At 59.4% G+C, this 11,334-nt stretch overlaps 1 protein-coding gene across 9 annotated transcripts in view; it reads right to left on the bottom strand.

Moving 5' to 3' along the window:
* Positions 1 to 10,098, bottom strand: part of AHNAK (AHNAK nucleoprotein) — an 83,887-nt gene extending 73,789 nt beyond the window's left edge. For all 9 annotated transcript variants that reach the window (XM_045555855.1, XM_045555851.1, XM_045555853.1 and 6 more), the window contains exons 1-2: positions 9,930 to 10,098; positions 65 to 164 (exon numbers count right to left, since the gene is read on the bottom strand). The gene's annotated coding sequence lies outside the window, so the exon portion shown is untranslated. The remainder of the gene's footprint in view (positions 1 to 64; positions 165 to 9,929) is intronic.
* Between the last annotated feature and the right edge of the window lie 1,236 nt (positions 10,099 to 11,334).

The following is an 11,334-nucleotide window of genomic DNA, read 5'->3' on the forward strand; positions in this document are numbered from 1 at the left end:
TTGGGGTCTCCACCTGCCCCCAACCCAGCCCCTCCCCCTCTCCCAGCCCCTCCCTCCTACTGACCTTTGCAGGATTCCGTTCGGGAGCGAATGCCTTGCCAGGAGCCCGCCCCTCCTTCCTCTCCTCCCCTCAGTCTCTCTTGTCGGGATCTCGGTCACACAGCCTAGGGAAAAGGTCCCAGAGATGCTCACACTGGGGGTCAGCTTGCTTGAAACCCCGACCCACACCATGGCTGGTGCTCTGTTCCCCAGGCCAGGCCACGGCCCGCCCCACGCCAGCGGTTCCTCTCTTCTAGGGCTCTGCAGCCTGACATTGCAGAAAGGGCTCTCGAAGAGCCAGACTCAGATTCAAATCCTGGTTCTGCCTCCTCCTAGCTGTGAGGCCCTGGCCAAGTCACTTAACTTCTCTGAACCTTTGCTTCCTCATCTATAGAAATGGAGATGATAAAAGATTCCCGTGAGGATTGAAGGAGAGAGAAGAGCGCCCCAGTGAAGCGCGCTGGCCCGCAGGAGCCCCACACATCTCATGATGTTCTTTACAACAGCGTTGGGACAGAGACACTGCTGTCCCCACTTTATAGATGAAGAGACTGAGCCTGTGAGCGGCTGATGGCCTGGGGTACACAGTAAGACAGCAGCTATGTGGGGCTCGGCCTTTGAGTCTATAACTCTCTCCTCTATACCACACCAGGTCTGCAGCTTTTGACTGCTGTGAGACTCCTCGCAGGGTGGCTCCAAACAGGCATGGTGGCACCTTCCCTTCCCTAGTGGCAAACGGTGATTCTGGGTCACCCTGCCTACCCTGGCCCTCAGGACCAGGGGGGAGCCCTGCCCACAGGCAGCAGTCTGAACAAAGGAAGCCCCCACCCCACCAGGCACTCGCCCAAGCCCAGCAGGCTGGACTATAGCTGAGTCCGCGTCAGGCCCACGGTGTGTCAAGGCCATGCTGGCTGCGAATGCTGGCTGCCAACACCGGCCCGAGCCAGGCCCCCATAGGTGCAGGCATTTAGTAATAACGTCGCCCTCCTGCTACAGGGTGAGCTGTCAGTGGCAGAGGCGCCCTGGCAAGACACCACGCAGGACTCTGGATACGGCCGCAGACTACAGCCACCCACACAAAATGGCGGCGCAGCCATCAAAGGCACGCCTGTGAAATTGTGCGGGGGACGCTATAAATCATGGGGAACTTCGCCCAAGGCCCCACCCCAAAGCTGTTTACATCCAGAAATTAGTCAGCCAATCAATAAATTCATGCATACTGATTGCCTCCCGTGTGCCCAACACTGCACTGGGCACTGCAGAGGAGACCAGCCAGGGACAGACACGGCTCGCCCAGCACTTAGTTACACGCTGCCTTAGCTGTTACCTAACCTCACTCGCACACCCTCCAAACATTTATTGAACACACTCCATGTGCCAGATACCGAGATTTAAAAGACTTCGTTCCTGTCCCAGATATAAATTATGTGCCTCAGAATGTTCCAGAAGGCTTGGGAGCCTTTTAGGGGGAATGAAATATAAATGGGGTCTTAAAGGTGCTAGAGTTGACCCCTGAGGACAGGACTGTGTCTCTTGGGAATTTATGGGCACTTAACAGTCCCAGCGTCAGGCAGATCACAACATGGATGAAAGATAAACTCATAAACCCCCAGTCCTCCCAACACCTGTTCTCTTGTTTGACAAAGGCATAAATGCGGTGATTATGATGTGCCTCCTGGTCAACACAGGTGCTGGCTAGGAGGTGACAAAGACTCTGAGGGGTGAGGGGCCTGCTGGCACAGGTGTGGGCTGAGGAAAACACCTCCTCCCTTCCCGGTAGGCAGGAAGTCATGCTGTCCTTTCCCAAAATGAAACAGCAAAGCTGGAGCTTAAATGGCACCTTCTCCCAGAGCCCAGCACTAAGGAGCCTGGCAGAGGCAGGAAAGGACAAAGGATTCCAGACTGGGTCTCTCAGATAGCACTGAAGCCACCCCGCAGACTGCCCTGACACCCCTGTCTTCCTCCTTGAGCAGGGCCCCCTTCCTCAGCCCAGAAACCTGGTGCTGAGCCAGCAGCCAGAGAGGGGAAGAACGCAGCCAGCTCACCCTCACCCACGTCCTGGCCCCACCCTCCCCCCTTCCCCAGTGAGTCACTGCAGCTGGCCGCAACAGCTCCAGACATGCAAAGGGTCACGCCTAAAACCCATGGACAAAGTGCCTCCTGGGCCAGACCCCGGGTGCCAGAGAAGCCAGGGCTCCAATGCCGACAGGCAGTCGCTTCCCTGCCAGTGCCCTCAGGACGTAATCCCAGGACGGGAGTCCCGGGAAGCGTGGCTTTGAGGCTCAGGAGAGACCTGCTGCATGTCTCGAGCCGGGTGGCTTCTGAGGAGGGGAGAAGCCAGCAGCCATGAGGAAGGAGCCGTAGCCCAGGAGGACAGGAGCCATGGGACCTGAGGCTGCAGGTCGGCCCTGGCAGGGCACCCGATGGCTTCCTGGCCAGGCAGGGCTGCCAACCACCCTGCCTGCTCTGGCTCTGGTTCCCCTGTGTTCCAGCACAGCCAGGGAAGACTCTCCTCTCATCTGATCAGGACCACTGAGTTCCGAGGACGGGCATGGGGACGCAGAAGGGAGCTGTGAAGCCAGGGTGGCTGTTTCCTGCATTTGGTCCCAGCTCTTCTCTTCTCCACTACCAAGCCCAGGTGGTCCTTCCTTCTCCTTCCACACAAGTTAGGTTAGGCCAGGCTTCCGGGGAGCTGAGGGCTCTGCCCTGCTGTTACCCAAAGGAGGGCCTTTGGAGCTTTGGGGGATTCTGCATGATTGAGCCAAGTGTCATTCGCCTTCAGAGCTAGGAGGGACCTTAGAGCCACACCATCCAACATGGTAGCTACATGTGGCTATTTACATTTAAATTAATTAAAATTAAGTTAAACTAAAATTTTAATTCAGCCACATGTAGCTATTGGCTACTATATTAGACAGCACAGATACAGAACATTCTACCACTGCCAAGAGTTCAATGGGACAACACTGCCTGTTATTTACAGATGGGGAACTGAGGCCCAGAGAGGTGAGAATGGGAGAGCACTGGAGCTCTAGAACCCAGGTCAGCCATCTCCAGCCCCGAGGCCCACCTGACACTGGCTCCCCGTCTCCCTCACGATAGGAAGCAGATCCCCTTGTCAGAAAAGGAGAGAGGTGGTGAGGCCACTCCAGCTGCAAAGCTAAGAGGGCACACATCTGAGACTGAGGGACAGATTGTAATTCAGGCCCGAAGCAGCGAGAGAACAGGCCATCTTATCACTGCAAAGCTGCAAAGAGGACGTGACGAGCAGTGGGGCTCTGCCATGCCCACCCCCGTGGACTGATGATGATGCCAAGCAGATCCCGGAGAAGTCTAGAAAGCAGAGTCCTTGAACCAGGCAGTGGCCTCTGCCAGGGGTGAGCTCCGGAGGAGCATCCTTCCCCCACTGTCTGCAGGGAATGGTGAGCCCTCCTCCTGAGAGGCAGTATGAAGACAGCCAGGGAGGGGGCCCAGGTTAACTGCCGCAGCAGCTAAAAACAGCCTTGCAGCCAGCATCGGTGTCAAGATGACAGGAACTGATAGACTCCCTGGGAGACAGGCCAGGGGCCTCAGTGCCTGAATGCACCAAAACTGAAGACAAGATACACATCAGAGGAGCACACAATTGTGCATCCACCGGCACAGGCTGGACACAGGAAGTGACCCTGCAAGGGATAGAGAAGCACTCCTACCCACACTGGGGAGGGCACCAATAACAGTGAAACTTCCACCCAGCACGGTGGCGTGCACATGTGCCAACCAACCCACCATGCACACAGGCCAAAGAGAAGCAGTCCCCAACCCGAGAACTAAATGACTCATGCCCAGAGTTAGAGACCTCCACACTCACAACCAGGACCAAGGGTTGGCTATTCAAAGAGAGACACACCCAGAAGAGTGATACACTCTCATAAACACTCACCAGCAGAGAAAGAGGAAGACAAAGCTCCACACTGAAAGAAACCACCCTGCACGCACAAAGTTGAGAGAAAGAATTCTGTGCGCCAGGGACTGTGCTGGCCACGTTCCATGCCTGGGGTCCTATTCCATCCCCAAACAATACTATAGGATAAGAATTAATAACCTTATTTTAAAGATGTGGAAATAGGCCCTAGAGGTAAGGTGACTTGACCAAGTGTGAGACAAGGTTGAAGTGCAAGCCCAGGAATCTCTGACTCCAAGGCCAACAGTCTTTATCAGGTGGAGGGACAAAGGCACAAGTAAATACACACACAGGATGAGACACACGAGAAACCACAGAGAAAGATGCACACGGGAGATACGCTGCAGGGGGAGAGTGAGAGCTGGAGGGACACACCCACAGGCAGACGGAGAGGCCTCCAGACCCCCTTCCCCACAGTGCAGCCTCGTCCTGCCGCAGCTTGTAAGCTCCAAACCCCAAATGGACAGCGTCACAGGCATCCTGGAGCCCTGCATCGCAGGGGCCTTTTGGTTCTGGGGCTTATTGAGGCTGGGCCCCCAGGGGTCAGAATCCTGAGCTACCCAGAACCCAGCTCACCCCTAGATTCCAGCCCCTTCTCACTCTAGACTCTAGAGGCAGGCACTGGCAGGGCAAGGCAAGCACTTCCACTCTCTGAGAGAGGGGAACAGCCATGCTAGGCGGACCCTCGTCTCAGAGGAACAAGGGGAAACATAGGGTGGCATCCCTTCCAGGGCCTAAGCCTCCCAATGGATGGACCCTGCCTGACTTATGTTTAGAAAAACAAATGGGCAGGGCATGGTGCCTCGGGCCTGTAATCCTAGCACTCCGGGAGGCCAAGGCAGGAGGATTGCTTGAGCCCCAGAGTTTGAGACCAGCCTGAGCAAGAGTGAGACCCCCATCTCTACAAAAAATAGAAAAATTAGCCGGGCGTGTTGGCACTCGCCTGTAGTCCCAGCTCCTCGGGAGGCTGACGCAGGAGGATCGCATGAGCCCAGGAGTTTGAGGTTGCTGTGAGCTAGGATGACGGCACTGCACTCTAGCTGGGGCTACAGAGCGAGACTCTGTCTCAAAAAAAAAAAAAAAAGAAAGAAAGAAAGAACAAAAGAGAGAAAAACAAACACCCATTTTAACGGGTGTATTAGCGCACAGCAATCTGAAGAGTCTAAGTGGGCATGAAGAACATTACAAACCCACCCAGCTGATTCTGGGCAGCACACCCCAAGAAAGCACTTTCAACTTACATAGGAGGAGGTGTTCGCGGGGACGGACTTACCAGGGAGAATTAGACGAGTGCATTGCAAGACATGAGCAACTGGGGCACTGGAGGCACATTCAGAGAAAGACACACAAGGACACACACTCACCATGGGCACACGGAGACCCTCAGCCCCATTCTCCACTCTGCACAGCCCAGAGAAGCCCGCAGCCCCAGCCAGCCCTTACCGGCTCACAACAGACACCTGTCATGGAGGCCCCTATGCCTGTTCACCTGGTTCCCGTGTCCCCGAGCGTGTGCCTGTGTGTGCACCTGCCACTCTTGCTTCCAATATCTGCCCTTCGGGGAGGAAGGTGCTGGCCCAGTCCACAATTCTCACCAGGAGCAAGTTTTTCCAGCCTTGTCACTCCAGCCCTCCCCTCCCCATTAGCCGCTTCCCCTGACCCTTCACCATCATGCGGGGGTTTTTGCACGCTGACCTCCAGGGTAGCCCCTCACACGTGGACCATAGCCAGCGGCTGCTTTCTGGCTAGGCTCTGACGCCTTTGTCCACCTCTCTCCCCCCTGGCCACACACATCCTCCTACCACATTCCCAGGCTCCCAGCAAGCTCTGAAGCCTCAAGCTCCAAGTGCTCATTTCCAGCAGGGACAAAGATTCCCTCCCTGGCCAACAGAGACCCTCGGCCCACCTTGTGACAAGGGACTGGGGACAGCATTGCATTCTCCGGCAGAAGTCCCCAAACCTAGACGCATAGGCAAGGAAGAGCGGGCTTTTACCCAGGACCCCTGGGATTAAGACACCAACTCTGAGGGTGGCGTTTTACAGTGTGGGGTGGGGGGCGAAGAACACCCTGTCCTGCCCTGAAGGGTAGATTACAGCCTGGGAGCTGCCGACTGCCCCACCCACGGCCGGCCGGGCTCTCAGGGAGGGCGCTGCTCGCTCTCCCCCCAGCGGTCAGGCCACGATAGTGCAGGGGCGCGGGCCAGGCCGCTGTGGCTCTGCCGCCGAAGAGCCACCCCCCAAGCCAGGACACGTAGACGTAGCCCGGATCAGCTCCAGGCACTTCCCCTTTCCCCAGAACCTCCGCTCCGGCCCCTGGGGACCTGGCAGGATGCCCCTCCCTGGCAGGCCATGCAGCGCCTTGCTCAGCCTCGCTCAGCTGGGTCCTGCACCCCCAGAGCTGTCCTCGACCTCCCAAGGGGACTCTGGGCACAAACTCCAGGGCCCAGATCTGTCTAGGACAGAGAAACTTACTTCATTCCTTACCTACAGCCCCTGCATGCCTGCCGTGAAACCTCCACCACCAGAGCAGAATGTCATTGTCATCCCTGCCCTCCAAGCCCCAAAATGCAGCAGGCAGAGATGACACATCCAAGCCTACCATGATGGGAGGACCCCCATACACAGCCTGAGGGATGCCCTCTCACAGGCAAACACACACACTTCACTCAGAGACACAGAGGCTGTGATATGGGCAGTCACAGGAGCCCAAGGCCACAGTGGAATGGCTCCTGCAATGCTAACAGTGAGGGACCCAAGCCGCTGGCTTCAGTCCAGCCATAGCCCTGGTGGGAACTGAGGCCAGCAGGGAGGAAGAGGAGCTTCATCAAAGCACACACTCCTGCAGAGCCCTCCTGTAGCCCACGCCCGTGCCCCACACTCCCTCGGACACACCCAGGCTTGGAGGAAACTGCTTGTGCTCAGAAGTCCAGCCGGATGTTCTGAGCCCAGGGAAATGCCAGCTCCCTCGGACCCTGGGTGAAACCGGTGGGGGGCGAAGAGGGTGAGGAAGGCCCTAGACACCTGCCACTGCCACCACCCAAGTGAAATGGCGCACCTCCCTTCCTCAAACCTAAGTGTGCACAGCACATGGTCAGCCCAGCTCAGGGAGAGAAACTCCTGGGCATCCGGGAGTGGCCGGGGAGAGAGCCAGCAAAGTTTTCATCACAGTCGGACTAGCTCTCCCGGTCTGCCTCTCTCTCTGTCCCCAGGCGGTTCCCAAGTTCTGAGGAAGGTAGTGACCACACCCCAGAGTCCCACAGGCCCCTCCACCCCCATGGCTTTGCCCCAACCCCTCAAACCAGCTCCAGGCCCAGGCCGACACGCTCTGCCAGGGCTCACCAGCCAATTCCAAGTTGGGCAAAAGAATCCAGCCTGATAGTGCCCGGGCACCTCTACACAGGGTCTTCCAGGGACCCCCAACCCACTCCCGGCACTTGGCTGACGCCAGCCTTCTCCCTTCCATGGTTCATTCTCTCTCACGTCCCACCCTGGGCCCTGGACCTGCAGCCCCATGCCCTGAACCACGGCCGGCTGGCACGAGTCCTCAGCTCTGAGGGTTAGCTCCTCAAGGAGTTGCCCAGACTGGGCCCCCTGAATCGCTGCTGTGGCCTTCATACCAGCAGCATTAAGCCTGTGCGACTTCTGTGGCTCCTGTGTGTCCTTGTTCTCTGACTAATGTCCCTGTGCCCAACCTCTTAGGGACAAGGGCTTTACAGAGGAGCTCAGCTATTCTCCACCCCATCTCCTACCTGGCCCCAGACCATGCACCCTCTCCTAGCTCAGCTCTCATGGTCCAGCTCCTCTCTCCCCTTCCCTCACCCACCCCACAGCTCAGAGCTCAGAGCAACCTGGGGGCTGCCATGTAGTCCCCACTTGGCAGCCTCTACGTACCATGTGCAGGCCTGTTGTCCCTAAGGGCAGGAGGGGAAGGAAGCTTCCCCATTCAGCTTCTGAAAGGAAGTGAGTGCCACACCCAGCCCCTGGGATTTCCCTTGCAGGAGTGGGGATGAAAGCGAGCTCTACTCCCCTGTATCACACCTAGAAGAAGTGCAGAGGCCCTTACATGCCTTCCAAGGCAGCTTCAATCTCTTTCTCCTTCCCCCACAGTACAGCCCCCCACTGCATCACGGTCTCCCACAAATTCAACCCAATGCCTACCATGCGCCCAGCTGTACTAGGAAGGGCATATGGTGAACAGGGTCCCTGCAATCAGAGGTTGTATTTTAATGAGGAATACAGCTTCAGAACCAATTATTGGGAGCCCAGAGCTGTGTTGGGGACACAGAGGTAGATATCGGGGTCACTTTTCCTCTGGAAACTCAGGGTCATTCTCTAAGGACCTCATGGCCATGGAGAGCTTTCACACTGCCTTTCCACAACTCTGCTCCACAGGCACTCAGCAGCCACTGCAGCTCCCTAGGAGCACCTCACTGCCACCCTGACCGCAGCCAGGGCCACACCCTGTGAAGCGCAAGCACACACAATGCACACACTCCTCTGTGGTCTCATTGCGCAGAGGGGCCAGACCTGCCCCCACCTGGTTGTCCCCCATCTGGTTGTCGGTGCTCAGCTAGAGCTGTGAGATCCCCCAACTGTCCCCTCTGCTCCCCTCCGTGCAAGGGATACCCCACGCAAGGGGTACAGCCAGCCCTGCTTGGGCCCCATAAGTCCCTCAGGGTCAGCGCCCCTACACCCGGGCCTTGGCACTGCAGGGGGCGCCCAGCCCTGCCAGGGGCAAGCCAGGCGGTCGCACACTGCACACCCCCTCCCTGCATGGGAAAGCCTTACATAACAGAGTTCTCTGCACACACCCTAAGCACGCTGCCTTTCCAACCCCTCGGCAGGACCTCGACCCCTGGCCCTCTCCCCCAGAGCGCACCGCTTGAGTGGAGGGTTCCCGCGAGCGCAGCTAAGCCCGCCTCCCACGCCAAGCTCTGCTCCTGCCCCCACCTCCCACACACAGCCCCCTGCCCCTCCCCTTTGCCCCTCACCACTCCTCCCTGGGTTCTGGTTTGAATTAGTCACCGGCTCCAACCACCACATTCCTCAGGCTACTGGCGCCGAGCCAGGCGCTGGGGCGGGGGCCATCCCGCCCGAACGGGTTTGGGAGTGGGGCGGGGGGGGAAGCGCCGCCTCTGGAGGGTAAGGGGCGGTCCCCAGGGCAGTGCCGCAGAACTGCCCCCCCTCCCCGCCCACCCCAGCGCAGGAATCTCCCTAATTTTGTCCCCCCGCCGCACGCCCATCCCGCTGGGCGGCGCGCAGCAAACTCCGGGCTCCGCCGCCCCGGAGGGAGAAGGGAGTTTTCTGGAGCCAGGAACACCGAGGGGCAAGACTAGGGCGAGGCCGCTGAAGGGGGGCTGAGGGGACCGCAAGGAGCGAGAAAGGGAGAGGCTGGTGGTACAGAACAGGGTGGGGCCGGGAGGACACGGGACCCGAAGTTAGGGGCGGAGGTGCGGGGAGCAGGGAAGGACAGCGGAGGGGGAGCGCGGCGCGGGGGTGTGAGGGCGGGGGGTCGCGGCGGCGATCTCGGAAACTTCTCCAGTAAACATGGAATACAAACGGAGCAGCCCCTGAGCCACCGCCCCATGGAGAGAGAGAGGAGTGGGACAGGGGCCACCAGGCCAGGATCGCGACCCCTGCCGTGCAATAGGGCCAACAATCCGCCCTCGAGAGAAATACCGAGCTGAGCAAAGCACACTTTGGAGCGATTTTCCAACTTTGCCAAACTTGCGCCCCAACTCCAGAGGCAGCGCTCCACTCCCAGGGAGCGACAAGTCGCCTCCCCGGGAGGCCCTGGGCAACCCAGTTTGCTCCAAACTATTTGAATTCTCGCGGTGACACCGTCCCCCCAACAACGAGCCTCGCCCAAGCCCCGCAACCCACGTCCCCCCGACACGTTCTCCGTGCCCTGGCCCCGACTGCGCCACGGTGCGCCTGGCACTCCTACCTGCGCGCTCAGCCCCAGGGCACAGCCATAGTCGGCGCGGGCCCGAGGCTGCGGTGCTGCGGCTGCTGGCGGCGGCGAGCCCCGATCGGGGCGGGTCCGGCAGGGCGGGCAGTGCAGTCCCCGCGGCAGAGCTGCTCCGAGTGGCCGGGCCCCCGCGCACGGAGGCGGCTCTTGTAACTCCGGCTCGGGCGGGCGGGTCTGCCCCGAGCTGTGGGGAGAGGGCGGGGCCGGGCGGGGCCCGAGCGGGGCCGGGACGAGCCAGCGGGGCCGACACTAGAGGGACCCGGGGGTGGTCTGCTGGGGGATGGGCCGCAGCGGGGCGCGGGGACAAGGGGACGTCCCCTTCCCTCCTCTCCGCCGTCCATTGCCCCCTGTTCCATCCCAGGCCTGGATCTACCCCTTAGTATGTGCAAGGGGTGGCTTCATCGGCAAGAAACTCTTGGAAGCTCCCTGGGGCTCATAGCTGGAACTACGAATCAACCCATTTTGCAGGAAGGGCCAAGGAGCTCAGAAAGCTGCTTGGGGCTTAAGTGATTCGGCCGCGACCTCCAGCCCGACTCAGACCTTGGAGTTTTTGCTCGCCATAGGCAACTAGAGTTCAAATCCCAGGCCCCAGCCTCCTCATTTGGTTCCCAAGCTGCGTGCAGCCGCGCCCATTTCTCGCCTTCCCTCTTTCTGTGGGCCCCTCCACCCCTCCCGCCACAGAACCGGCTTGGAGGTGCTCGTCCCACCCCCAGGAGTCAGGGTCACCAGTGCCCCACGCGCCGCGGGAGTCAGGCCTGCAGCCCTCGGAGGAGTGGACCGGGCTGCCCACCTTCCTCTCCTGACTCCCGCCCCGCAGAGGCCGGAGCTCCAGCTTTTCCTCCGCCTTCCCATTCCTTCCCGGCGCCCCTCTGCAGCCCTTCCCCACCTCCTCACTTGCAGGACGCCAGTTTCCCAATTTACAGCCATTTCCCACAGCCACTTCTAACTACATGGAGATTTTATTAAACGCTTAATGATGGGGTGCAGGGGCCTTCTGGCTACACACCCCCCCTTCCACACCCCCTTTCTCTTCTCCCCCATGAGTCTTCTTACTCTCCCTCCTAGGCGGCCACCCACTGCCCACTCCAAGCCGGTTTCCCTTCCTTTCCAAAAGTTGGAGAAGGGAGACCCCCGGCTGGGGAACTGAGAAGCCCTGACTGGAGACAGGAGCAACCTCCTTGCTGCAAGATCATGAGTGGGCTGGAGCTGAGACCAGCTCGGCCCTATCCTCTGAAATGGCAAACATGTTTACAGGCTAAAAATACCCAGCAGCCAACTCTGCTGCCAGCCCTGGGGGCTGTGTCCAGGTCCAGTTACCGGCACAGGGTACAGGCCGTGGGGGAGGGAAGAGACAGCGCAAGGAGCCACAGACATGCAGGCA

Source organism: Lemur catta, chromosome 7 (assembly GCF_020740605.2).
Source record: "Lemur catta isolate mLemCat1 chromosome 7, mLemCat1.pri, whole genome shotgun sequence".
NCBI classification, from domain to species: domain Eukaryota; kingdom Metazoa; phylum Chordata; class Mammalia; order Primates; family Lemuridae; genus Lemur; species Lemur catta.